General features: G+C 40.1%; 1 pseudogene; it reads right to left on the bottom strand.

Moving 5' to 3' along the window:
• Window positions 1-313: 313 nt before the first annotated feature.
• Window positions 314-24,088, bottom strand: LOC149180565 (caffeoylshikimate esterase-like; annotated as a pseudogene).
• Between the last annotated feature and the right edge of the window lie 800 nt (window positions 24,089-24,888).

The following is a 24,888-nucleotide window of genomic DNA, read 5'->3' as shown; positions in this document are numbered from 1 at the left end:
AATAAGGATATTTATACAAGAAAAGGAGATCCAAGACATGTTTCATCCTTTCTCGAGACGAGCAAGGCATTGAGGGTGGGGGAGATGTTGTAAGGTAAAGCAAATGGAGGGTTGGTTGAGAGAAGTTACAACTGCTCCAGCCATATCATCCATGTATAATTATGCATAGAGTCTAATAGAAACTTGGTTAGAATTCTAGCATGAACGTTTTCATAGTCAATAACTTGATGTAATGAAAACTTCTGGTAAACTGTGTGTTGTGGTTGTTCCCTTTCCAAATTCCTTCCTAGATTCTATTTCTCTTTGTATATTCTCATACGTGTTTTCTTTTTGTAGTTGTAATGTAGCCTATTCTTACATGTTGTATGTTAGGCTTACAACAATTTTCTATCTTATCTATGGTTTTAAGTAGCTCCATTGCATTCCCAAGGCATAACTTATCTTTATAGGTGATTACATTATACACTGCCATATTTCATTTCTTGAGATCCCTAAAAACCAAATCTGATATATCCTTTTGAGGAAATAGTTTTTATTTTGGAAGGAGGCGAGATAAGAGTCACAGATCCTGTAACACTTGATGAAGTGGGGTGACATACTATGGAATATTAAACATAGGAGAAACATGAATAGTCCCATCCCATGCATTAGGTTGCTTTAATTGAACCTTCAAAGCCACTTCCCTACCCATGGATTGTCCAAAAATGAAGCTTGGAAGATCCTTGAACTCTTGTTTTGCCTTGAATTTGGAGAAATGCTCAATAACATCATCAATAAGTTCTTCAAAACTTGAAATATAACCATGTAAAACTTATAAAAGGCCAAACCATGGATAATCCATGGAGAATATGTCATATTGAGACACTACAAATTTTCTAGTGATTCCTTCAAAGAGAAAAAATGTACAGGTTTCTTTATATCCATGATAAAAGAAAACAATACCCTTTAGAGGAAGAGCCATTGGTAGCCAATTTTTTATGAATATATCCAACCCTTGTGAGTCTTTTTTAGAGTATCTCTATCCCTCATGGGAAATTTACCTCTGTCTATAGTATTATAGAAGGATGAGTTATTTATTTTATTTCCAGACCTCTCTAAAGATGTTTAAATTGCCTCGATTAACCCAATCAATTGTTAGACAACAAACATGCCCAGAATAGGGTGAAAATGTAGAGCTTCATTGACAAGATGGGAGTGGGAGTGGGAGAGAGAATAGTGGCAGCTTGGCTCAACAATCTAGGACTAGGAAAGAAAAAAACACACTAGTGTTGGAAGTTGTAGTGGAGGAAAACTAACATAGGAAGGAATGGAAAGAAATGAGCAAGGAAGCAAAGGGTAGTTTCTATTTCTATGGTATGTTGTTGGAGAAATGGAGGATGAGGCATATGGGTCTCATGCTAGATCCCATGTTTCTATGGATGAAATATAAAATAAATTTACAATGTTCTATTACTTTCATTATTTATTTATTATTATTATTATTATTATTATTATTATTTAAAAATTTAAATTGTGTTGTTATTTCATAATTATATAATATATTTACAAAATATATATCTAGTAATTAATTAAGTGTATATATAGTCATAAATAATATAATTAACTAATAATTAATTAGATTTATATGATTAAGATAATAAGGGATTAACATACAAAAGGTTAATATTAATGACATCATAATTGAGGTTATGCAACAAGAATTAATTAAATATGAGTTAGATTAATTGAGTTAATGTTAATTAAGACAATAATTGAAAGTAGTTGGTCAATGCATAGTAGTGCTTTCTTAGTTATTGATGAGAGAGGTTTAGTAGACCCCAGTAATGCTTGTTTACGAGCATAACAAAAGGAAAACTTACGCCTTTCATTTTCTAAGCATATGTGAGTGGAGTAAGAATTGACAAGTCCTAAGTGGCACTAATAAGTCTTGTGTGTCATGCAGATAATTTATCAGTTCAAAATGGTGAGGATAAGAGGGAATAGAGGTCGAGGAGGGTTGAAACAAGGACCACCTCCTCTAAATAACCCATTTCCATCATTGGAGTTGGCTCTCATCTTGCACTCCCTAAAGGCAATTAATGAGACATTAGGAGGGCACCAAATAGCATAGGTGGAAGTGGAGCACCCTCCATCATGGGTAGGAAACCTAGAAGGATCAAGGGACTTTAATAGAGGACCTCCAACTGAGGATATTACTAGGGATCTCTAAAATATTAAGCTCCCATAGATTGCTAGAGATTGTGCCAACAAATAAGTAAAATCTTGGTTGGAGGGAATGACAAGGTGTTTCACACTAAGGGAGTTTAATTTTGATTCAAATGAAAAGATAATGATATTTTAGCTCATAGATAGTGCCTTGAATTGGTGTGCAAACCTAGAGACAAAACTACATGTCACTCCTGACACTTGTTACTTTGGAGTTATTTGACAAAATATAAGAAGTATCTGCCAACATAATACAAATAAAAACAAGTACAAACCAAGTATGTCTCCTACATGGATAATGATTAGTTCCAAGTGGATCAATTTATTTATGGATTGAACCCTAAGGTTAGGGAAATGGTTAGGATGTGGAAACCATCCACAGTCAAAATTTGTGGAACAAGCTCGATATGTAGAAGAGAAATTGGACTTAAAAGGGGGAAACACAATTATTTTTCCACAAGAACAATGATTTATGGGAATTTCGCTAAGACCTTCTCTAGGAGAGGAAGTTTGAGGCCACCACCATATGGAAACAGGGCTGTATTAAGAACACCGATAATAGGGATTTCAATGTTCACTAGTGTATCTTCACCAATAGGTTTAGGGACTTGTGCAAGTCGAGGTTAGACACAAGGAGCTACAAGCAGAGGTAGGGGTCCCAGGGGATGGAGCTATTTCTAGATAGCCCCACAACAATATGTTTAGAGGCTACCATGCATCACTTTTTGGAGGTACGGGGGACCTCATTACTAGCATGACTGTCCTAAGTTACAAATTGGTAACAATCGTAGAGAAAGAAAAGAACCGATGGGAGGAGTTGAAAACCACCATTAGATCTATGCAAGGGTTGATAACCACCAAGATGAACACTAATCCACAATGGTAGAAACCTTAGTTCAATAAACCATGTAAAATTTAAAATTTTATTTGATTCTAGTGTTACATATAGTTTCATTTCACCAGTTTCATTAGAAAAATGTGGGTTGGAAACCTATGAGCACGATGAATTTAAACAAGTCGAAATGGATTTTGGGGTGAATGGCCTATTGTTGACCAATGTTGAGTAAAACCTGGGTTGTGTAAACTAAGTTGAAAACATATGTAATAGCACTAGGGATGTATGATGTAATCTCAAAATGGATTAGTTAGGAGCTCATCAGGATTTGGTATATTGTTTAAAAAAGAAGGTGGCTTTTTTAGATGATGAAGGTAGTCCAATTGACATTTGTGTTATTAAGAGACGAGTGTACCTATTATTCATCTCCACGATGGAGGTAAAACATTGTCTCCAACAAGGTTATAAACTATATGTGGCCAAGATTGTAAGTGACTAGAAAGGGCCCTCGTGAGATCAATATCCACTTTTGTCAGAATTTGAGGATGTTTTCCTAAAAGAAATGCTAGGATTACCCCTTTTGAGGGAGGGAGATCAATTTTACAATCAAATTAAAACCTGGTGCAAATCCAATATTCAAGACACCCTCCAATATGACAACTTTAGAACTTTTTTGGGTTACAAATGCAGTTAATAGATCTATTAGATTTGGGATATAAGACCTAGTATTTCACCTTGGAGTACATTGGTAAATTTTGTCACTTAGAAAGATGGTTCCTTAATATTGTGCATAGATTATAGGGACTTTAATCAAGCCATAATAAAGAATAGTTACCTGAAACCAAGAATAAATGACCTCTTCAACCAAATGAAGGGAGAAACACTTTTATTGAAAATCAATGTGCAATTCAGATACCAAAAATTAAGGATTAAGGAAGGTGACATCCCAAAAAAATCGTTTTGGACTTAGTTTGGGCACTATGATTTCATAGTAGTGAAATTTGGTTTGACCAATGCAACAATAGTGTTAATGAGTGTCGTGGATGGTGTGTTGCAGAAGTATTTGGACCAATTTGTGCAAGTATTTATGGATGATATTCCCATGTATTCCAAGAATGAAATTGAGCATGAATGTCACCTACAAGTTATATTGACATGCTTGAGGGAAAATTAGTTCTATGGAAAGTTGTCAAAATGTTTTTTTTAGAAGAAAATTCATTATCTCAAGCACATAATTTCTAGAGAATGGATTTTAGTTGACTCGGAAAAGGTAAAGGACATAATGTATTGGTTGGTTCCTAAAGATACTCATAAGGTGTGTAGCTTCATGCGGCTTGAGTGTTATTATTGAAGATTGCAAACCCCATCATCACATTACCAAGGAATGGGGTTAGGTATGAATTGAAAAATGAATGTGACAACACATTCATTAAGCTAAAGATAATACTAACCAATGCACCAATCTCTTGAGTGCCTGACATGGAGAATGATTTCATAGTTTGCACAGATGCCTTGAAATAAGAATTTGAGCAGTGTTGATGCAAGAAGGAATAGTAATAGCTTATGAATCTAGGAATTTAAAGAAAGATGAAGAATTTTGTGCTACCCATGAGTTATAATTAGCGACAGTGATGCTAGCTTTGAACCTCTGAAGACACTACCTCATTGGGAGAAGTTTTGAGTTAAGAATTGATGATGAAAGCCTAAGGGACCTCCTCACTAAGAGAAATTTGAATTCTAGGAATAGGCTATGGAGCGAATTCATGAGTGAGTATGATTTTTTGATTTTGTACATCAAAGAAAAAGAGAATGTGGTGGTTGATGCACTAAGTAGGAGGCTACAAACCTTCTCCCTAGTACCCTTAAGGGTCAATTTGAGGGAGTGTGTTTTAGAGAAACTTTTTGAAGATAGTTGGTATCTAAAGGTTATATTAACACTCTAGAGTGGGAAGTAGATAGAACCAAATTTTTAGGGTTGTGTCCTTGAACCAGATGGACTACTGAGATTTCATGGGAGAATGTACATCCCCAAGAAAGGGGGTATACAAAGAACCATCCTTGAAAAATCACATAGAGAAATCTATTGTGCACATCCTTGTGTGAAGATGTATGCAGACATGAAGAGCCTCTTCTTTTGGAAAAACATGAATCATGATGTACTTCAATTTGTCACCAACTGTCTTGAATGTCAATGAGTGAATGTTGATCATCACTAAGCAATAGGATTCCTACAACCACATGAAATGCCCATGTCTGAATGAGAGGTCATTGCTATGGTTTTCCTTTTGGGTTTTCCACTCTCTTCATAAAGGAACAATGCAATATTGGTTGTAGTTGATAAATTGACCAAAAGTGCCCATTTTATCACAATGAGAGACACTTACAATGTTACCAATGTGGCACAAGTATTTATAGGTGACGTTATTCGGCTACATGGGTTTCCCACAAATATTGTTTTTGTTAGGGGCTATCACTTTACATATAGATTTGGGATAAGTGTAGAGTCAAGATTGGGGACTCAGTTGAACCTTAGCACTGCATATCATCTAGAAACATATAGGAAAATAAAAAACGTAAATTAGGTTATTGAAGGTATGCTTAGAATGTATCTCATGGATAAATAGACTCAGTGGGGTACATACCATTGGTAGATTTTGTCTATTATAATAGTTACCACAGTTTAATAGTGATGCTCCTTATCAAGCTCTATATAGGAGTCCATAGAGGACACCATTGAGTTAGTAAAGGTTGGAGGATAGAGTAATAGCTAGGATGGAATTGGTTCAAGGAATGGACAAACAAGTAAGATAGACAAAGGTTAAAGGAAGCACATGATATATAGAAGAGTTATGTCGATGCACATAGGAATAATTGAAGTTATGAAGTGAGATACCAAGTTTTCATTCATATCCTTTCCAACAAAAGCACCATTCAATTTGGGAAAGGGACAAATTTGTTACCTTGATTTAAGGACCTTTAGAATGAAAGTGAAAATTGGACCAATTTCCTATCATCTTGTACTGCTACCCCATTTGCATAAAAATCATGATGTTTTTCTTGTATTTGTTCTGTGACATTATGTTTTTTATGAATCTCACAAACTTGATTGGAGGGAATTGCAGGTCTCGAACGTGGGAACCATAGTGGCTGAATCATTATTCATATTGGACCATACAGTTCGATGACTAAAGCGTCACTTGGTGGACCAGGTTAAGGTCTTAATGGGACAAGTATAGTCTATGATATGCTACCTATGAATATGTAGAAAATATACATTGTGACTACCCCTCACCTTTTGAGAAATCGTGATGCCCATTTTGACCTTTATAACTACCTATGTTAAGGCTCTATTTATATTTCCTGTTGTTTTATTCATAAAAAATATGAAATATTGATGAATTTTAGTTGGACATACGAACTTATACAAAACACTCAATGCAATGCGTTTTGTTGATTAAAGTATTTGATGTTTAACATATTTGTTATATGATTTACTTGATGTATGAATTATCTGATCTGTGATTTATTTGATGTATGGATTATTTGGTTATGATTTATCTAATATATGACTTATCAGATTTATGGTTTATTTGATGTATGGCTTATTTGGAAATGGTTTATCTAGTGAAGTACTTATTGAAGTTATAATTTATGATGTAAGATTTACTTCCAATATGTTGATATTTTTTTTTTTTTTGGGTACGTGGATACCATAATAATAACACGATGTTTAGAATCACTTGTATATATATATATGTGTGTGTGTGTGTGTGTGTGTGCGTGTATACACACACACACACACATATATACACAGGTATATATATATGTGTGTGTGTGTGTGTGTGTGTGAACTAACCTACAAATTGGAAAGCACTATGTTATAGCAAAGACCCAAGGTAGTGACTAGGGGATGCTAAGACATCCAATGTGTTAGTTCCCTATAATAATAGTTATTCTCCCATTACTATTGTCATTGTAGCCATTATTTTTATTGTTGTGCCCCTATTTTCCTCATATTTTTATTATTGTACCCCATAGAAGCCCGCTATTGTTATTGTTGTGACCTTATATTATTATTGTTATGTCGTCTTTGATTATATTGTGACCCCTTAGACTCCTATATATAGAAAGGAGGTTTTGTCATTTGTATAAACCAATAATTTTTCATTTGTGTAATGTAAAGGAGGTTTCCCCCTCGAAGAGGCTAATTTTGAAATCGTTGATCTATCTTTTCTTCTAATTTGTGAGCTGGTTTCATAACATTTGGTATTAGAGGCTTTGGATTCTAGGGTTTTGCTACTCCAAACAAGTCATTGTGGTTTTTTCGCTATAACTTTTTTTCTACGATAGAATTTGAAATTAAAGAAAATTTGAGACAAAATATAGATGAACCTAGGGTTCTAATTCCAAATATTTTCTTGCTATATGTTCAGAGATATGATCCAAGGAAGTTAGGGTTTGTGCAGGCTCCCGAATTACATCCCAAACATGTGACCTTGGGAAATTTGTCATAACTTTATCTCTAAGAATCAGATTGAAATTTCATAAGAATTTACAGAAAGAGGACAGACTGTATTTTTCTGTGTATCATTTTCAGGTTTGAAGGTTGAGACAATGACACGTGGAAGGTCATACAAGTTTTCTCTATTGAACTAGTCTATAATCAGGTAATCATAGGAGATTTGTCATAACTCTTTCTTGAAGAATCCAATATTGGTCAGACTAGTGGGGTTAGAAAGAGGACTCAAAGGGCTACCACATGACGCAATTTCAGACCTTGGAGATCCAAAATTACAAATATACAATAAATTCAATATCGAGCTCCTACAAAGAGAAAAAATGTATGTAGTTTTTTATTTTTATTTATTTTTCATAAGTTTGGTTTGAAAAATTAGTTTGAAGTGATTCAAAGGGAATAGTGAGGAATAATTATCATTAATTGATACCCCAAAGAAAGAAAATGGAAACACCTAGTAAGCAACCTGAAAGCTCTACCATGAATCATGAAGAAGAGGAATAAATGCAACATGATATGTCAAAATTACGAGATCAAGTGCAACAATTTTCACTCTAAAAAAAATAACAAAAGCTAAGATGGATGGCATGTAAGCTAAAATGAACAGAGTGGAAGCTAGGATGGATGATGTGGAAGCTAAGATGGATGGCATGTAAGCTAAAATGAACAGAGTGGAAGCTAGGATGGATGATGTGGAAGCTAAGATGGATGGCATGGAAGCTAAGATGAATGGTGTGGACGCTAAGATGAATGGTATAGAAGAAAAAATTAAAGGAAACATGGAAGATTTGAAGATAGATTTGACAAAGTTGCTACAAGAAATTCTTACTAATGGCTAAAGGGTATTAAAGGAAACTCATGATGAGAACAAAAGAAATGTTTATCATGATTTCTTAGACTCTAACGTTCGATTGAAGACCCACCATGTTCCAAAGATCGATATAAGGAAGTTTGATAGAAAGGATCTCGTAACATGGATACTACGGATGGAGCAATATTTCGATATCCATAATGTGAAAAACATAGAAAAGGTACACATTGCAACTTTATATTTGGAACCAAATCAGTTTGTATGGTATCGATGGATTTTCTCTCATAAACAAATTGTCACTTGGGAAAATTTTACGAAAGAAATGATAGCACATTATGAGGTTACAAAAATAAACACCTTTTTTAGCCAATTGATAAATCTCAAAAAAAAAGGTTCAATGATAGAGCACATTGAGGACATCCAAAAATTGAATATAAGGGTAAAAGATATTCCAGAGGAACATAGGATTGATGTGTTCATAGGGAATTTAAAGGATAACATCCAACATGAGGTTCGCCTTTGGAAACCTTATTCACTAGAGAAGGCATTCAGGTTGGAAAGAAAAATGGAAAGCAAAATTATGGCAACAAGGAAGCCTACCACTCACAACTATAAAGATGAAAGTGTTGTTTCCCCTAGCCTTCTACAACCTACAAGGTTGACACCACAAAAATTGGAAGAAAAAAGAGAGAAAGGGATTTGTTATAGTTGTGATAGAAAATACACTAAAGGTCATAACTGTGCTGAGAAGAAATTATTTTACATAGATTGTGGAGAGGAGGAAGAAAAGGAACAAGAAAACTCAAAATAAGAGGATATATACTAGGAAAAAACCATGGAGAAAGAAAAATGAATTCGACCATATCTTGTAATGCATTGGCCAGAATTACCACTCCTCAAACTATCAATATAGAAGGACATATCAAGAAGAAAAAGGTAATAATGTTGATTGATTCAGGCAGTACCCATAATTTTATTTATTGTAAGATAGCCAAGGAATTGAATTTCTTTCTATATCCATCACGAGAGTATCAAGTGATCATTGCAAGTGGAGGAACCATAAATTGCTCTGGAAGGTGCCATAATATCAAGCTATCCATGGGAGAACAGGTATTGAATATCCCAATTCTTTCCATTCCAATGGGTGGTGTTGATGTTGTACTAGGAGTCCAATGGCTACAATCTTTGGGTATGATAGCTTTTCATTTTCAAGAAATTTTCTTTAATTTTTTTTTCGGAAGGAAAGGGAATTGAATTAAGGGGTATCACAGGGAAACCGAGAAAGATAATTAGCTCTAATGGAATGAAAAAGCTTCTAAAGAAAGAACAATGAGGCATAATTGTGAAATTATGTTCGCTAGAGGTTCCCACATTGAAATCATCTATTTCTCCATATCTCCAAAAAGACTTGGATAATCATTCCAAGGCATTTGAGATTCCCAAAGTCTCCCAACTATTCATGATCATGATCATGCTATTCATTTGATTACAGGAAGTGTTCCTCCAAACATAAAGCCTTACAAATATCCCTATGCCCAAAAGAGTGAAATTGAACATATGGTTGCAGAAATGCTAGAGGCTAGTATAATTCAACCTAGTCAAAGTTCTTTCTTTGCTCCAGTAGTATTGGTGCATAAGAAGGATGGATCATGGTGCATGTGTCCAGATTATAGGGAGCTCAACAAGCTCACTATTAAAGATAAATTTCGCATTCCTGTCATTGATGAATTATTGGATGAATTGCATGGATCAATTTACTTCACCAAGTTGGATCTTCGTTCAGGATATCATCAAATCAGAATGAAGACTTAATACATTCCCAAAACAAGATTTAGAACTCATGAGGGTCATTATGAATTTTTGGTCATGCCTTTTGGCCTTACTAATGCACCTTCTACATTTCTAGGTTTGATGAATTCTATTTTCAAATTCTTCCTTAGAGAATTTGTGTTAGTATTTTTTGATGATATACTAATCTACAACAAGTCTTGGAAGAGCATGTTCAACATGTTGATAGGGTGCTCAAACTATTGGAGGAGAAACAATTATATGTAAAAACCTCCAAATGTTTCTTTGGAGCACAAGAGGTGGAATATCTAGGTCATATTTTATCTCATGAAGGTGTGATGGTAGACCCTAGAAAAATTAAAGCCATTATGGCATGGAAAATCCCCACATCAATAAATCATATGCGAGGATTTCTCAGGTTGACTAGGTATTATCGCAAGTTTGTTAAAAATTATGGGAGAATAGTAGCACCTCTAACAACATTATTGAAGATGCATTTTCATGGACTCCATAAGCAATGAAAGCATTTGAACATCTTAAAGTGGTAATGTTCCAAGCACCAGTCCTAGCTACGTCGGACTTCACAAAAACCTTTATTATGGAATATGAAGCCTCAGGAAATGGAATTGGTGTTGTTTTAATGCAAGAAGAAAGACCCATTGCTTTTGAATGTCGTCAAACCAAAGGAAATTATTTACACAAAGCCATTTATGAGAAGGAAATGCTGGCAATACTACACGCACTTAAGAAATAACGACCCTACCTAATGGGAAGACACTTCAAGGTAAAAAAAGATCATGATAGTCTTAAATACTTATTAGAAAAAAGATTATCTTCACAAGATAAGCAAAAATAACTCACAAATATGATGGGTTATGACTTTGAAATAATCTAAAAAAAATGGAAAAAAAAAATCGTGGCAGATGCACTCTCAAGAAATGATGAGGATGTGGAAGCATTGCTTTGTGCCATTTCTATTATCCAACTAGATTGGATAAACAAAGCAAGGGATAAATGGAAGAAGGATGATGAAGTGTGGGAACTCATTCAAAAGATACAAAAATATCCTAGTACATTTGATACATTTAGCTGGAAAAATGATTCGTTATGGTACAAAGATCACTTATACCTATGTAATAATTCCCAACTTAAACAAAAGATTATTATAGAATTGCAAACCTCCCCCTTAGGAGGGGACTTCGGATTTTTTTAAAATTACCACAGGGTTAAGTGGGATTTTTTTAAGGATGGCCTTAAATATGATATTAAAAGTTTGTGGCAAATTGTTTGGTTTGGAAACACAATAAAGTTGAAACAATTAAGACCCCAGGTCTATTACAACCTTTATCCATTCCAAGTCAACGTTGGGAGGAGGTTTCAATGGATTGTATCACAGGTTTACACAAGTCCGAAGGAAAGAGTGTCATCATGGTGGTAGTTGAAAAAATTACCAAATATGCACACTTTTGTGCATTACCTTATCCATTTAAATCCACTACAATTTCTACTACATTTATGGAAAACAATTCAAAAGCTACACAGAAACCCAAATATTATTGTAAGCGATAGAGATCTCATTTTCACTGGAAATGTTTGGACATAATTATTTTCTTGTTTTAGTACTTAGTTAGCTCATAGCTCATCTCATCATCCCCAATTTGATGGGCAAACTGAGATAGTAAGCAAATGTTTGGAAGGATATCTTTGTTGCTTTGTAACTGATAACCAGATCTAATGGGTCAATTTGTTGCCTCTATTTGAATTGTGGTATAACACTTCCTTTCCTACTGCAGCAAAAATGACCCCATTTATGGCACTTTATGGACATCATCCACCTTCCATCACATCATATTTAAGAGAAAATTCTAAGGTTCAAGCAGTGGAAGATCACATCGAGCATCAACAATAAGTTCTCCAACTCTTAGAGGATAACCTCACTTTGGCATAGAATATAATGAAACAACATGCAAATAAACATCACAAGGAAAGAAGTTTTGATGTAGGTGACTGGTTATTTCTACTGCTACAACCATATAAACAAATGTCCCTCAAGAAAGCTAAGAAGAATAATAAATTATCACGTAAGTATTATGGTCTGTACATGGTGTTGCAAAAGATTGGTACTATGGCATACAACTTGGAGCTTCCTGCAGCTTCGAGACGCAACCAGTTTTCCATGTTTCATGCTTAAAGAAGGTTATAGGTGACAAGCTCCCAGTTCAAACAATATTGCCAAAACATGATGAGGAAGGAAAAAACATATTGGAACCTGAAGTAGCCACAGAAACAAGAAATCAACAGTTATGATCCATTTTAGAGTATCTCATCAAGTGGAAGAACTTACCCGCTAAAGATTCCACATGGGAGGATGAGAATTTTATACAAAAGCGTCCAAAACTAATCAATATTTTTTTTTTACTTTTTTATTTTTTATTTTTTTCCTGTGAAGGAGACGGGCATGTTAGGTCCCTATAATACTAGTGATTCCCCCATTACTATTATCATTGTATCGCTTATTGTTATTTTTGTCCCCCTGTTGTCCCCATATTGTTATTATTGTGCCCCATAGAAGCCCACTATTGTTATTGTTGTGCCATTGTATTATTATTGTTATGTTGAATTTGATTATATTGAGACCCCTTAGAATACTATATATATAAATAAGGTTTTTTCATTTGTATAACCAAGAAGTGTTCATTTGTGTAATGTAAAGGAGGTTGCCCCCTCGAAGAGGCTGATTTTGAGGTCGTTGATCTATCCTTTCTTCTATTTTTTGAGTTGGTTGCATAACACAATAAGGAATAGTATGATGTAAATTGTTTTATTACATTTAATATATACTTTAGATTCACTATTAGTGTTACATAGTAATTTGTCACCGTTTGTCACCGTCCCTGTTACCCCTCTCCCGCACACTGGAGGACTCATTCCGGGACCTGTGAGAAGTGACATGACCTGAAACCACTTGCATCATATTCCTCTAAGTATGAGCTTCATATGCCCTAAAGACATCTCCTGCAGAATACCCATAAAAAGACCTCTTTTGGAATTGGCGCGGTTCCACAGTGTACTGCTCGCGCCAATGGGGGAAATCCTCTAAAGAGGGTGCGCCATTGGCGCTCTGTCTCAAAGTCGCACTCGCGCCAACCGAGTTGGGTAAAGTTTTTAACAAATAAACTTCCGAAGGTTCTCCCTAACCCATTCATCAACTAAATCCTTGTTGAGCTAGGATGGTTTGGCTTCGAATCTCCATAGAAGGGAAGTGGTTTGCCACCTTTCATGGAAGCTTCTAAGTGATAAAGCCAATCCCATTGAAATTGTGATTGATCTTATCTCCTTCCCCTCTATCTATAAAAGCTTGTCTCTATGCCTTGAGCAAGCTAGTTCCAACATAGTGCTAGTGATAGAGAATTCCAGGAGTTCAAGAGTTTGAAGCTGCAAGAGCCTTCTTTGCATCCATAAGGCCAAATCTAAGTGAGGAGATTCTTGTCACCAAAGAGAGAGAGGCTTGTTTCCCATCCCAACAAGCTTTGCAAGACTTGTGTAGCTGACTACCCAGCCAAAGGAGGATTTGACATTAGAACTATGATTGTATTCTTCTTTGTTATTTATCAATAATAGATGACTATCATTATGGTTCCACTCTCATTGTCCTTTGTAATGATTGATGTTGAGTTATATCTTTTCTGACTGATATATAATTGCATCTATTGGATTTTATGTTTGTATTTGTGTTGTTCTTTGCATGTGCAGGTGTCCAATCATGGAGATCGTGGGGATCCTGACCGGCCGAAGCAAAGGAACAGGAGCGACGTCTCTTCCATGAATATTAGTGTTGGAATCCAAGTAGGTTCTCATCATCCACCTTTAATTTGCAATTAGGAACTTGCGTGATAGCATTGTTTGATTGTTGCTAGACCCAGTCTGGGCTAGTAGGGATCGTCTTTGTTCGCAGAGAGGATTTACCTCCACAACGAATTGGCGACTCTGCTGGGGAGTCTTGTCTCTTTGGTTCTCTCATTTGATTGCTTAGATAGCTTTTTGGGTTGGATTTCTTGCTGTCTCTTGCTTCCTGGTCTGCCTGGATACTGTTAACCAAGCCCTGGACTACTGGTTTTTATTTTTGACCTAGCAAGCTTGATTAGCGCGCTTTTTTGCCTAACAGTCGTGCCAGTTGGCGCATGTTGCTCAAAGACAACCCGTGCCAATCCCTTAAAAGCACGAGTTACAGCCTGACAGTCGCGCCAGGCTTGTCAACTTTTCCAGTTTGCTTGTTTGCAAGCCTTCTGAGCTCGGTTTTGTATCTTGCTACATATTTTTCAATTACTAGTGTGTGTTTGATCCTTGTTTAACTGGTTTTCGACCTCCATCCTTTGGGTGTTTGCCTCTTTCCATCGATTTCACATTTCATCCGTAGGGCATCTAGTGGCTTTGTGCATCGATCCTTCTGTAGGAGTCTTGGGTTCTTTGATCATCCAATCGACTTTGTGATTACTCTTTTGCATTTTCTCAGTAGTTGTCAAAGCTTTTTATTGTTATTCAAGTGATTTGCTTCTTTTCCGCTTGGATTTCGTTTGGCTTCGTTTGGGCTTAGATCACATAGCTCATAGAGGTCTTTGTGTTTTCTTTTTGGTTTGAAGGAATGCCTTGGTGTTTTGGGGATTTGATTGCGTTCTCATTGAGTGAAAATTGTCTCTTTTACTCAGTGTTATTATCTCTCAAAATTTGTTTAGTGCACTTTTCCATTGAAAAGAAAATGAACAGTCTCTTTTGCGTTGAATTAGTTAATGGAAATTAGAGCTTTTCGTTATTGTTAGAGATTAATGATCTTAAAAAAAAAAAGTTTCATTTTTTGCATTAGCTGCATTAGAGTGGTTCTTGATTTTTTATGGTCATTTTGTTTGATTGAAAAATTCTCAACTCTCTCGTAGTTAGTGTTCATCGAACGAAATGATATTCTTTGGCATATAGCTTGCATTTAGGGAATTATGAGAGATTACATACGGTAAGACCTGGAAATCGAAACCTAATCAAAGATAAACCGTAAAATGAACTGAATGAACTTAAAAACGCATTGGAACATAACACTCACTGTTTAGAGGTCTAGGCTAGAGACGTGCTCCGGCGTCGTTAAACCTAGTCACTGTTGTTTCACATTATGGTTGGGTGATTCCTCCTTTTGTGACTTGATAGTGGTCTAGCATGGACTTGAGCTCCCACGTACCGTCGAGTATATAGGGGAGACCCCACTAGGTTATCATCCTTTATCCACAGGAAGCCGTGTCTGCCGCCTTACAAGCTGTAACGCACCGAACACAGCATTCGGGAAGATTGACTACCGTATGGGAAGTCCTTGGTTTTCATATGACTGCCAAGGTGTATATGCAGTTTTACGGATTTGTTTGGTAAACCCTTTTGCCTAGTTCTCCAGAGTAGTCACTTTTGATCCTTTTCAAACTCCTTAAACGAAAAGGCTCATTTGAGCATTTGTCATTTCGGGCTCACTAAACATTTGAAGGAGACTAGAGTCATCTTTTTGTCCTTTTCTCGACTCTTAAAACATGAAAAGGTCAAGTTGTGTCCTTGCGTCTTAAAATTTATTTGGTCGTTATTAACATTACCTGGTTAGATCTTGTGTGTGTTAGTTTGAGTAGGGTCCTTTCTCATTAGATTCTCTTATGTATTGTTTTGAAGTTTGTCATCCTGGCTGAACCATCGATCCTGTCTCCCATTCCAGGCGATCAAGGGTCTCCGTCTTCCATTGCTCCTGAGATACCGGTTGTGAGTGATACTCTTCCTGTTATCCCGAGTATCCAACCGATCAACTCTCATGCTCCGGACGACGAGGATTACGAAATTCATTGGAACCCCATTTGGGAGCCTGAAGAAGATGATATTCCTTTTACCCCTCCTGGTGTTTCGTCTCCAATGTCTACCTCTCACATGGATGAGACATCTCCTAGAGTGAGTGAGACACCTGTTTTGTCGAATATCGACACTCCTATCCCGGCCACTTCTCCGGTACCCTCACGCTATAAGTCGTTGAGGGATAATATGAGTGCCAGGATCCCCGCTTCAAGTACCATGTGGGACCTCCGTATCACTCCCACCACGGGATCTTTTGTTTCACAAGTCCACATCACACCCGTCACTTCAGTTCCAACAAATCCAACTGTTTGTGTAGCACATTCAACTCCGGTTGTTAGTGCCGTTACAGCGTCTTCAGCTCTGACTACTGGTGTTGGTCCCCCTCACGGTCAAGTGAGTAGCGGCCAGCCGACACACACACCCAAAGTTGTTCATCCTGCACAAAGTGCACCACCCTCTTCTAGTCCCGTCCCAAGAGGGGTGCCGTATGATCAGTATGGGCAAGCTGTTCAGGATCCGAACGCGCAAGGTCCATTTTATTATTACGATTCTACTGGTCAGTTCCTTTATCCTTCTAGACCCTTGCTTACTCAACCTATTGTTGAGGTCTCGGTACCATTATCCGTTGCTTGGGGCACCACCACTTACCATGGGGGCCAAGCAATGCCTGCACAGCTTCAGGGACCGCCTAACCAAGGCTAGCTTTCTTATATGCAAACCCCCCAAGGGCAGCAAAATTACGGCCAGTCTTACCCAGGACAACCTGGGGGCCCACAAGGACAACCCTATCAGGGACAACCTTTGGCCGCTGGTGGTCCATCGTTTACTTATCTGACTCAACCTTTTGGTTATCCAGGGCAACCTGGTACCCAGCAAGGTTACCCGTCTGGACAACCAGGACAACCTTACATCCAACAAGGTCAACCTGGTGTCCAGCAAGGTTATCCCTCTGGAAAAGAAGGACAAACTTATATTCAACAAGGTCAACCAGCAGTCCAACAGGGGTACCCTTCTGGGCAAGGGGGTCAGCCTTACGTACAATAGGGCCAACCCACTGCCCAGCCTAGTCATCCTTCTGGACAAGTTGGTCAAACGGCCATCCAGCTCACTCAACCATCTGTTCCGCAAGGAAAACCCTCGATTGCATAAGGACAACCTAATACCCAGCAAGCTCGTCCTTCTGGGCAAACAGGTCCATCCCAAACCCAACCAGGACAACCTTTTGGCCAGATGGTCCAAGCTCAACCTATTCAAGGACATCCTTCTAGGCCCCAGACTCAAATTGGTTTTAAGATGCAAGGTGGATTGCAATCCCAGCCTTCTTACCAGGCACAGCCTGCTTACCAGGCTCAGTATGGAGCTCAGCAACTGTATGGTTACCAGCAACCCCAGGGACAAACTCAGTTCACCCCTTATCAAAATTATCAACAAATGCAGGTCACCCCTTATCAGAATTATCAGCAACAGTATGTTGCACCTGCAAGTCAAGTTGCTAATCCATGGGGTGCTGGGGGGCAGATCCAGGGTCAGCTGTCTGCTTATGGACAAAATCCTTATGGGCAAAACCCTTATGGGCTAGGCCCGTCCGGACAAGGTCCATGGGGGCAACCACCACCTGGTTGGAACCCTAGTACTACCTCTCTTCCACGGCCAAAAATGTCCTTCAATCCTCAGTTACCTTTCTTAGCGACATTGGAACTGCCAGATGTGTCCAAATTGACAAATGATCCCATTCTTCATAATCCATATTGGCCACCAGTTCCAACTAAGATACCCGGTGATTGCCCGAAAATCGATGGCAAAGCTGGCGAGGACCCTCAAGCCCATGTCATGACCTATCACCTTTTGTGCTCATCCAACTTGTGGCTTGATGATTCCATCCGGCTCTGCCTCTTCCAAAGGACTCTCACCAGCTCAGCCGCTAAGTGGTATATTGAGTTGAATCGCGAAACATTTCAAGATTTTAACTCGTTGGCTATGGCATTCCTAACTCATTTTCAGTTACCCATTCGGTATGAGATAGGGACGCATCTCCTTACGTCTCTCAAATGGGACACGGCCACGCATATATCCTATCATATACATGATGGAGATGGTGTCGTCGTTTGATCAAGTTCTGGATTCCTGATCAGCTCCTAACCGATTGGTTCACAACCTTCTTTGTCCTTGCGATCGCGTGAGACATTGCCATGGGAGCTTGTGTAACTGAAGAGAAAGCTATCGCGCGTGCTCAGTACCTCGACTTAGTTTATTCTCTGTCAGGTACTTTATATGATTATTTGCCAGACGCCCCGAGACTCGAAACATCCAAAGCTCCGCCAAAGCCATCTGTTGATGGTGTTATTGGCTCTGTCAACGCATCTTCAAAGAAATCATCCACGAACCCTAGGAAGCAAAAACCAAATGCTTCTAGCGAAAACACTTCTTAGGGTCAATCTAATTCTGGAAACACTTCCGAGGTTAATGTCGTCCAGTCCACCACGACGGATAAATCCTTGAAAGAGAAAAAGAAAGGGAAAGCCAAGAATAGATCCGAACAGCCCAGACAGGACTCCCCACCTCCACCCAAGGAAGGAGCCAAACGTAAACCTAGGTATCCTTGTCTTATCTGTGATGAGGATCACTATACTAAAGACTGCCCCAGGTGGTCCAAAGTTAGTCGATTGTTGAAAGGTGCTCCTGGGACTCCTGTTGTGCTTCAAGAACCTTTCTCTTCACAACAAACTCAAATGGTGGCAGATCCATCGCAACCCTCTTCTTCATTCGGCTCTCAAGTATTTATGGCTGGGACGATTCCTGTCCACATCACTACTCGAGCAAAAGAATATCCATCTCATGCCGGGAAAGAGCCTGAGGTCTCCTCCAGTGCTCCTCCGTCCAGTTCTGGTCCACTCCACATCGAGAGACCTAGCACTGAGACGACTATCCGACCCCCTCCAAAAGGTGTACTCTGGAAGTCTTCTTACAACCCTAATGCTCGTGCTGCCCAGCACTACAGCATCGTTGAGGACTTAGCTCAGGCCCCGTCTGCTATGTCTACTCTAGAAGTGCTCCAGAGCTGCCCCTCCCAGAGGAAGTCCTTTCTATCGGCCATCGGTGGCATAGACCCGGTTGACTCGGATTTGATTTCTTTTGACCTCGAGGGCCATACGCCGAGACTGCCTCACCAAATCACTTTCCTCATACAGGTCATTATCAATACTAAAACGATTCATCGTATAGTCATTGATGAAGGTGCCTCAACTTGCATCATGTCTGTTGCCTGTTGGAAAGCTATTGGTTCTCCGACGCTGAGCCAGTCTCCTACCACATTGGAAGCCTTTGACGGAAGAGAGTCTCGTCCTTATGGTATCCTCCAACGATTTCCCATCTCTTTGGAAGGGAAGATGGTCGAAGTGGAGGTTGAAGTTGTCGATGCTAATCTTACCTACAACCTCTTCCTCGGACGTAGCTGGACATACACCATGCAAGCCGTGGCTTCCTCTCTTTTCCATGTCATTCGTTTCCCTCATCAGGGGAAGATTGTCACCGTGGACCAGCTCTCCTTCTTCGCCTCCTCTTTCGAAGGCAACGTGCCTTTCGTGGAGCATACCTCCAAATCATGTGAGAGTGTGGGAGCCGGACTCTTTAAATATCCCGCCCTGATGGGTGTCTTTTCCCTCCCACCTCCTAATCTCGCTCCTATTAATATGATTTCCATGTGCTTTGATCCGTGGGTCCTTCCTCCCGCTAATCAGATAGAATCTTGGGGCGATATGATGCCGTTGAGTCCCGCCGAGCTCAACTACATCGAAATCGTTGCTGCATCGGCTCCCCCTCCCGAACCTGCTCCTCCGAGCAACGTTCTCGACTCGTATGTTCATTCCCCTTGGATTGGAGATGATGCTACTTCAGATCCATTAAAGGACATATTTCCTTCCGATGAAGCCATTATAGAGACCATGTCTCTTGAGGAACCCCCTTGGTCTGATCATCACCACCGTTCCTCGTTCCTCCCTGCCCATCAGGAAATGATCGCCTGTCTCAAACGGTTTGCTTCTTGTATCCCATTTCAGCCCCTTCAAACACCTATTCAAATTTATCAAGTGTCTTCTAAAGGAAATATGGGAAACATTACGCAGACCCAACCCATCGACATCTCTGTGAAACCAGGGATTGTCGAGCATATTCACATTGGAGTCACTTGCAATCCAGAGGAAGTTCAGCTCTACACCAATCTTTTTCGCGAATTTCGTGATGTCTTCGCTTGGTCCTACGAAGAGATGCCCGGAATTGACCCTAGCATAGTGGTGCATGAGATACCTACGTATCCGGGTGCTAAGCTCGTTCGTCAATGCCTACGCCCCGTGCACCCCCAAAAGGTTGCAGCCATTAAAGCAGAAGTCGAAAAGCTTCCCAAGGCTGGTTTCATTTACCCCATTCCACTTACGGATTGTGTTTCTAATATTGTCTCTGTGAACAAAAAGCAGGGTACCATTCGAGTCTGTGTTGATTATTGTGACATTAACTGTACCTTTCCCAAGGATAACTTCCCCACACCCTTCATCGATCAGCTCATTGATGAGTGTGCAGTAAGCGAAATCTACTCGTTTATGGACGGTTTTTATGGGTATAACCAGATCAATATCGCACCCACTGATCAGCATAAGACGGCCTTTATTTGTCCTTGGGGCACTTTTGCTTACAAGAAGCTCCCTTTCGGTTTAAAGAATGCTGGTGCTACCTTCCAACGTGCAATGTCCTATGCTTTTCATGACATCCGTCACATTGTACAGCCATATCTGGATGATCTACCGGCTCATTCAGTCAAAGGCCAGGACCATCCTTCCCATCTTCGTGAAATCTTTCTCCATTGTCGACACTACCATATCAGGCTCAATCCTCATAAATGTGTCTTCTGTGTTGAATCAGGCCGACTAATCAGGTTTATTGTCTCCCGAGAGGGCATCCGTATGGATCCCCTCAAAGTCAAGGCTATTCTGAATCTTCCTCCCCCTGCTTCTTTGCAGCAGTTGCAGAGCTTGCAGGGCAAAGCAAATTTCCTAAAACAATTCGTTCCGAACTATGCTGAGGTGGCTAAAGGTTTTACACGGTTATTGAAGCGAGATACACCCTTTCATTGGGATGTTATCGCTCAAGAGTCTTTCGAGCGTCTCATGGGTCTCCTTGTTTCTAATCCATTATTGCAACCTCCGAATTACCACTGTGATTATACTCTGTATCTGGCCGCCATCAATACCACTATCGGCATGGTTCTCGTGCAAGACGACGATGATGACACTGAGCACATCATATATTACCTCAGCCGCAACCTCTTGGATACGGAAAATCGATATGCTTACGTCGAGAAGTTGGCACTGGCCGCTGTTTATGCCGTCCAACGTTTCCGGCATTATATCTTGTTGCGCACCACGACCGTGATTTCTGATTGCAACCCGATGACGTACATTTTGTCACGTCAGTTGCTGGGGGGCAAATACTCAAAGTGGATTGTCATCCTCCAAGAGTTTGACTTGGAATTTACTGCTGCCAAGTCTAAGAAGTCCCTGGTCTTTGCTAAGTTACTTTGCTCTTTGCCATCTCCTTCTATACCCTCTCTTTCAGAGGATCATATCCCGGACGAAACTCTTTTTCTGATCAGCACCCTCGATCCCTGGTACGGGGATATTATTGTCTATTTAGAGACGTCCTCTTTCCGCCCCGCTGTATCCAAAGATGCTCAGCGGCGGATCCGTCATCAGTCTCAACCCTACCATATCATCGAGGACACCCTGTACCATCTCGGCGTTGACTCCGTCCTCCGCCGATGTCTAACCCTCAAGGAAGCTGAGAGAGTCCTGAATGACTGCCACTCTGGCGCTTGTGGTGGTCACATGTCTGGATATGCCACAGCTCAAAAAATCCTTCGTGCTGGTTATTTCTGGCCCTCCATTTTTAAGGATTACATTCTCACCGTCCATGCATGTCATGCGTGCCAGATATACCAGCAGAAGATGCGTGTGCCACCAGCTCCGCTACACCCTGTAGTCACCGTTGGGCCTTTTGCAAAATGGGGCATTGATTACACGACCTGTAAACCTCGCTCGGTGGGGGGGAATGGGTTTATTATCATTGTCATCAATTACTTTACCAAATGGGTCGAGGCGATGCCCACATTAACTGAAGACAGTCACACAACGGCGTAGTTTTTGTTCAAACATGTTATTACGTGGTTAGGAGTTCCACATGCCATCATCACGGATCACGGAAAGCATTTCCGTAATCACATGATGACCGAACTAACTACCCAACTAGGCTTATGGCATGATAGTTCGACCCCGTACTATCCTCAGTCTAACAGCCAGGTTGAAGCCGTTAACAAAATTTTGGTTACGATGCTTCAACGTACTGTTGACATGCATAAGTCTAATTGACATCTCATGTTGTTTCCCGCCTTGTGGGCCTACCGAAACTCTGTGAAGGACGCCACCGGTTTCACTCCATTTCAACTATTTTACGGACTAGAGGCTACCCTTCCTATAGAATGTGAAATTCTTTCGTTAAAAATAGTCGTCGAGTTGCTTCCCAACACTACTCAAGTAGAGCAACGGCTTCTTTACCTAGAACGGCTGGACGTGACCCGTCGCCTAGCCTCTCTAGCTATCGAAGCTCAAAAGAAGAGAGTTAAAACTCACTTCAACCATACCATACATCCTCGTTCCTTTGTTGAGGGAGATCTAGTCCTGCTATACGAGCAAGCAAATGACAAGCTGGGGGCAGGAAAACTTGAGCCCATGTGGCTAGGCCCTTATATTGTAAAGAAAGTGTTGCAGAAGGGGGAATATGAGCTAGTTGACTACGAAGGTAATCCTCTTGATAAGCCCTGCAATGGGCTGTACTTGAAAAAGTACTATGCATGATTCATGCACTTCGATTTATACATGCGTGAGTGTGTGTGTGTGTGTGTGTTTTCATGTTTTTGGCTTGGTGTGAAGGCGTGATTTCCCCTTATTGTGTTTTGCTTCTTGTGCAGATGTCAGGTGCACCTTATGTTGGTTTCGCTGATGGTGCATGCCGCAGCACTCACAGTCTATCCTCTACGGCGTGGGTGATCTACGATCCTCACGGTGAGTTGATAGATCTTCAAGGTGTGTGTTTAGGCTGTACTACAAACAATGTTGCTGAATATAGTGTTGTTATTGAACTATTAGCCAAGGCGATTAATCTCAATATTCGTACATTGGTTGTTAACCTAGACTCTCAGCTTGTCATCCATCAGCTCAATGGGGGATATTCCATCAGAGACCGTCACATTTTAAGGTTGTACTTACGTGTTAAATTGTTAGAAAGGAATTTTGAATTTATCACATATCAGCATATTCCACGACGATTAAACACATTATCTGATGCATTGGTTAATCATGTATTAGATAGACATTTGCGTAATTTATAATCAAAACATCATACAAGCAAGCACATAAAACCACAATAATAAACTATAGGCATATGTATATATATATATATGTGTATTGCAATCCTTGCACCGCGTGCATTACATAGTTCAAAAAATAATACATGTTCATCCTGATACATCCCGAGACGACATGTCCCTCCAAAATAGGCATGAAAGAAGCCTAGAAGTCTAATCACGGTGGTGCTCATGATAGCACGTCACTGCGCGCACCAATCGTCTCAACAGACGATGGATGTGAGTCGGCACCCCCACTGTGTGCCTCTGGTATGAAAAGGGCACATCCGCCAGTCTAGCTCAACCCAGAATCCCTCCGGTGAGTCCCTCGAGATTCTGCACCAACTCTTCCCCCACGGCACCCTCTGCTTGAGGGTCAGCTGTGGGCTGGACCCTCCGCACTATAGGAGATAAGCCAGCTGGTCGCTTTGGGCCAACATCTGCATATATGTACAACTGTCATCAGAACATGCATGTATTCACAAAAAGAAAAATACATAAAACATCAAAAAACAAAGAGATCATACCCAACTCCTCGTCCCACTCCTCTCCCTCTGGCAGTGGGAGGTCTGGATCCCCGGTGAAATTAGTCCCCGCGTATGGCCAATCCTCCACCATGATCAGCTGACGGCTGGGCATCAGTGCTGCCTAGCGAGCCATCCTAGGCTCTCGTGGAAATGGATCAGCCACTATAGCTCCTTGAATCTGAAAAATGGGTAATCGTTCCAAGAAGAACGACACCACAATCGAGCCATACCCGAACTGTTTCACTCCTCCGCGCTTACACTTTGTAAGTTGCCTTTTGATATTGGTGGTCACCATTGTAGCCCAGTCAAAAATGGTGGGGCTGAGGCATTCTGTCGCTAGTAGCAGATGATTCTTGCTCGCCTCATGGGGCGCCTGTACCCCGGCTGCATGAGTGATGGTGAACAGTATCACCTTGAGAACCAAGTCCCGAACGGTGGCGATATCCACCTTGGCACTGTTTTTCCCAAATTGTGCCCCTAGACACACTCGGGCCATCACTTCACCTATCTTCTCCTCGGAAGGTCTACTTTCGGTCAAGATGGGACTCGCCCCTCTCCATGATAACCCAGTGATGAAATATACATCGGACACGTCCAACTCTAATGTTTGGTCCCGTAAGCGGAATACTTGGTCATCAACATCCCAAGCATCAACTATGAACTGCAATAACTCGGGCTGAGCTTGTAGATAAGATGTGAGGAAGAATTTCTTGAGACCACAGTCTCTTAAGGCGTTCATGCATCCCTCATCCTCTATAGCCAAGGCATCTACGGCATCATGTTCCCGTTCTTTCCATTCCACCACCATTTTGCCTGTTTTCCTGCACCCACAAGGATGAATAAATCGTTATTAGAACACTGGTAAGCTTACAATCCAGACAAATTTCAAAT

The sequence above is a fragment of the Pinus tabuliformis genome, chromosome 3_2 (genome assembly GCF_031772625.1).
Source record: "Pinus tabuliformis cultivar Carrire ecotype Pingquan chromosome 3_2, CPIR1, whole genome shotgun sequence".
NCBI lineage: Eukaryota > Viridiplantae > Streptophyta > Pinopsida > Pinales > Pinaceae > Pinus > Pinus tabuliformis.
Note: the sequence above shows the minus strand (reverse complement) of the source record. Positions and strands in the feature narration are given on the sequence as shown.